General features: G+C 43.9%; 1 pseudogene; it reads right to left on the bottom strand.

Annotated features, from left to right (window-relative positions):
• Positions 1-765: 765 nt before the first annotated feature.
• Positions 766-883, bottom strand: LOC126458888 (5S ribosomal RNA; annotated as a pseudogene).
• Between the last annotated feature and the right edge of the window lie 4,492 nt (positions 884-5,375).

A 5,375-nucleotide genomic window follows, 5' to 3' on the forward strand; every position in this document is an offset into this window, starting at 1 on the left:
CAGTGGCGACACGCGGGTCCGACGTATACTAACGGACCGCGGCCGATTTAAAGGCTACCACCTAGCAAGTGTGGTGTCTGGCGGTGACACCACAGGTTTGATGCAGCTCTCCAGAATACTCTATCCTGTTCAAGCTACTTCACCTCCCAGTACCTACTGCAACCTACAATCTTCTGAATCTGCTTAGTGTATTCATCTCTTGGTGTCTCTCTACGATTTTTGCTCTCAACGCTGCCCTCCAATACTAAACTGGTGATCCCTTGATGCCTCGGAACATGTCCTGCCAACCGATCCCTTCTCCTAGTCGAGTTGTCCCACAAACTCTGATATTGACGAAGATAATTAACTCGAAAATGGAAACACATAGCTTAAGTGCCTACTGACTGACTTTGCACATCACAAAATTTGCCATACAAAACTGTACTGTTTCGTATTGCTTAGTATACCATACATCATACTTTTTCGTATTACTTCGTATACTTCCGCGTGAGTCTGTCTGCAACTATTATTTAGGAAAACTTTAAATTAATTGCATTATAACAGCTACGTACTCTAAACTCCGTCCGAACAGGCCATGAAGGCCCAACGGTACCGACCGGCCGCCGTGTCATCCTAAGCCCACCGGCGTCACTGGATGCGGATATGGAGGAGCATGTGGTCAGCACACCGCTCTCCCGGCCGTAAATCAGTTTACGTGAGCGGAGCCGCTGCTTCTCAATCAAGAAGCTCCTCAGTTTGCCTCACAAGGGCTGAGTGCACCCCGCTTGCCAACAGCGCTCGGCAGGCCGGATGGTCACCCATACAAGTGCTAGCCCAGCCCAAAAGCGCTTAACTTCGGTGATCTGACAGGAACCGGTGTTACCACTGCGGTAAGGCCGTTGACTAACAACGCCATAATAATGGCCAATTACTGCTGTACTTCTCCTGACATTTCTACACAAAAATTATTGTTATTAACACTTATAATTAAAATTATGAACCAAATGAAACTATATGGTTCTGGTGACCTTTAATGAAACTGTATGGTTCCGGAGACCTTTTAAACTCTCCAACATCTATGAATGATAGAACTCTGAAAAGGTCTGTGGCACCAAGTCGTTTCATTTGATTAAATCACGTATGATTGCGTTTCAGGCAGGATCCCTCGTTTCGTTCGATGCTGAGGTGCTAGTCCAATATAATTGGCAGCCTCTGGAATTCGAGTCTGAGGGGAACATCAAGTGGGCTGAAGAGTCAATAGGAATTTGGACTGAGGCGGGAGGCGTGCTAAGGCAGTCCGGGCAGTGGTACAAAACCAATGTGTCAGGGTGGCTTAATGGTTAGCGCATTTTAATAGTGAGCAGGAGACTTGTGTTCGATCCCCGGCCTTGGTACAAATTTTCATTCGTCGCTTGAGTCTGCATAAATACGTCATAAAATTATGGATGTTTGGCGCCCATGGTCTCTGTCGTCCTAGATTTTTATGTCCATGTACAAGATACACAAGTGAGAGAAAACATTGTAATCAGGTCCTTTAGAGCGATTGCGCGTGTTATGGATTCTACAAGTCCTAGGAAGGGTTCTGGAGGTATGAGGCGACTACACCGCACGTAATTCCTACGAATTACGGGCTGGTGATTTGTGGGCACAGAACACGTCAACATGAGTTTACCATCATACTCCTCGAACATTTATCGCGGTCTCGAAGCGTCTTGTCACGGTCCGCGCGGCTCCCCCAGTCGGTGGTTCGAGTCCTCCCTCGGGCATGGTTCAAATGGCTCTGAGCACTATCGGACTTAACATCTTAGGTCATCAGTCCTCTAGAACTTAGAACTACTTCAACCTAACTAACCTAAGGACATCACACACATCCATGCCCGAGGCAGGATTCGAACCTGCGACCGTAGCAGTCCCGCGGTTCCGGCCTGAAGCGCCTAGAACCGCTCGGCCACCGCAGCCGGCTCCCTCGGGCATGGATGTGTGCGTGTCTCGTCCTTAGCGAAAATTAGTTTAAGTTAGATTAAGTAGTGTGTAAGCTTAGGGACCGATGATCTCAGCAGTTTGGTCCCATAAGACCTTACCACAAATTTCCAATTTCGAACAACTGTAGCATGGTTCTGGCCTTCTGCCACGGACGGCTGTCCCCCTCAAAGAAGCCACAGTCGCCGGAGATGCTACCTTGATGCTTCCCACGAAGCCCAGATGAATGTTCCGCAAGTGATAATACTACCCATCAATTGCCTACGTCTGTGGCGCGGTGCATGTTTCCAGCAGCTGTTCGCCTGATGACGATGTGTCCGGAGCCGACAGTCGACCAGCTGTAAAAACAATCGTGTATCATCCGACCATTCGATACGTTTCCTTTGATTCGACGTCCCATCTCGATGATTCCGCGCCCACTGCAGTCGCAACTGACGATGTAGCTGTGTTAACGAGACGACAAATAAGGGGCGTCTGCTGTGGAGCTCCGTGTTCAAAAATACGTTCCGAACAGTGTGATTTTTGTGGATGAAGTGGAGCAGCAGGTTGAACGTGTGGGTACACAGGTGCGTTGTTCTAATGTTAGTTCTTCCATTCTGAGGTGTGAATTGAGACATCAATAAGCGAGCTATAGAATTTTCAGATCTACAATACAACACTATCACAAGTAGAATCATTTACGCCATACGATAAAACCACAGTAGACGAACACTTTCTAACACTATTTTACGCCACCCTGTGTTTGTCTGGAGTGTACCACTGCACGGATGTGAAGCGTGGAACATGAACAGTTCAGACAGGGAGAGACAGAAGTGTTTGAAATGCGGTGGTACGGAAGAATTCTGAAGATTAGATGGGTACATTGGATAGCAAATAGGATGTAATGAATCGAAATGAGGAAAAAAGAAATCTATGGTGGTGGTTCGTGATTCATCCGCGGGAGAGGTCCAAACGTCATCGGTTCCATCGGATTAGGGAAGGTTGGGGGAAGAAGTCGGCCTTGCCCTTTCAAAGAAACCATCGTGGCATTTGTCTGAAGCGATTTAGGGCAATCATGAAAAACTTACATCAGGACAGCTGGATGCGGGTTTGATCCGTTGTCCTCCCGAATGCAAGTCCAGTGTGCAAACCACTGTGCCACCTCGCTCGGTAAATTTATGGTACAATTTGACTACAAGTAGGGATCGATTGATGGGACACAACCTGAAGCATCAAGGAACAGGCAGTCTGATAACGGAATATATATATATATATATATATATATATATATATATATATATATATATATATATATATGTGTGTGTGTGTGTGTGTGTGTGTGAGTGGGAGTGGAGGTGGGAGTGTGGGGTGCAATTGTGGAGCAAGACCAAGCAGGTTCAAATGGATGAAGGATGCGATAGATATTGATAGAGATGAAGAGGCTTGCACAGGATAGACCAGCATGCAGAGCTGCAGCACACCAGTCTTCGAACTTAAGACCACCATTACAATAGCAACAACAACAACAACAGTCCTTCTTAGGTGCCGACGAAATGAAACAAGTTGTTTTAAGGAAACCGTTTGAGATGGAGCAGAATTTAAGACATTGGACACGAATTACGTGGTAAGTGGGATCAGATCCCCGTTATGCTATCGTCGTTTATATATTTTGTGCGGCGGGTGGCCCACAGCTCGGAAATATTTGAAGAAAGTTACATTTTTGGTATCACAAAGAGCTACTGATGAAATAAAGCTATATTCACTTCTCAATGATTTCTAAAAACTAAACTCCGCCCAAACAGGCAGTGAAGGCCCAACCGTACCGACCGGACGCCGTGTCATAATCAGCCTACTGGCGTAACTTCATGCGGGTATGGACAGGCATGTGGTCAGCACACTGTTCTCCCTGCCATATGTCAGTTTACGCAACCGTTTCAATAATTTCACTCCTTTCTATTTACTCTATTTACTTTCAACCCTTACACTTCTATTAAAAATCTCTGCAGAAATACACGTTCTCAACAAAGTACAAACCTATCCGTACCACTGCATAACACTGCGATGTTCTCTAAATCATTATCTCTATCAGGAACACGACTTTGGATCAATCGTCCTCACAATATTAGAGAAACTAAAATCCTTTATAACTTCAGCTAATGGCCCAGTTTCTGTCACAATAGCTATCTCTTCTTGCAGCTCAGTTTCGTCAGCCCTCCCTCCCCCACAACTTTTCCCTCGCCTGTCTACGGAGTTCTCTATTGGCGTTCTCTAATCTCCTAGAAGTCATTGTCATTTTCATTTCAATCTTGCCCTCTTTCATTATCTCATCCACTTCTTCTAACATGAAACAAGTCTTCAAAAGTACTAAACTTATCAATATTTTTCTTGATGCCTCCAGTGTTTTATTATTATTATTATTATTACCGTTAAATATTATTTCTATTAATAATGCAAATTATTATCATTGAGTTGTGTTCTAACACTAACACAAAACAAGTCTTCAAAAGTACAAAACTTATCAATATCTTTCTTGATGCCTCCATTATTTTATTATTATTATTACCGGCGATTATTATTTCGGTTAATAATGGGAATTAATATCACTGAATTTTTCTGTAATAACTAGTCAATATCATTCTTAATTCCTCCATTAATTTATCATTATTAGTGTTGCATTATTATTATTAATGCTGCCAATTAATTTGATTAAAAATGCAAATTATTATTGTGAGATCTGAGATTCTCCCGTTGTACCGAATGTTCGAGTAACTTACGGGAATCCGCCTGGGTGACGTCATGACAACCACCGATGTTTCGACAGTAGCACACCTGCCATTTTCAGGTCATAACTGCAGTAGGAAAGTGCTGTGCGAGGGAATTTAAATCCTCGGTTTTCGGAGAAACTCCGGAAAGATAACCCTCACACACATTACTAGCGCCATTACAAACCAAAGAGAACTGACGTCAGAAGTTATAGATAGTGAAATTAGTGGTAACGAGTGAGACAGCATTGACTCTATCTGTTTTTTGACAAGGCAGAGAGCAGGTTTGCATGCAGAATTTAAACAAAAACCAAAATCTCTATTTATACAGTTACTTATTAATATAATTTCAACAGCTTCCATAGTAATGCTATACCAATAGCTGGAAGTGCATTCCAAAATCTCCGTGTTGTTATATTTCACAGGATGACCAGTACCAAGACAATGTTGCTCGGCTGTTGTAAGAATATGTGACGCTTGTGCTCAGTACATCGGTCCTTCACAGTGCTGATAGTCAGACCAATATATGACATGCCACAACTGCAAGGGGGACAGAGTTAATGCTGCATCACCCGCTGATTATTAATTTCGGTATCGATAGCTTCTGATGTCGGTCGTCTTTGGTTTGTGATGGCCCTCGTGTTTACAGTGTGAGTGTTAGCTTTCCAGGTTTTA

The sequence above is a fragment of the Schistocerca serialis genome, chromosome 2 (genome assembly GCF_023864345.2).
Source record: "Schistocerca serialis cubense isolate TAMUIC-IGC-003099 chromosome 2, iqSchSeri2.2, whole genome shotgun sequence".
Lineage (NCBI taxonomy): Eukaryota > Metazoa > Arthropoda > Insecta > Orthoptera > Acrididae > Schistocerca > Schistocerca serialis.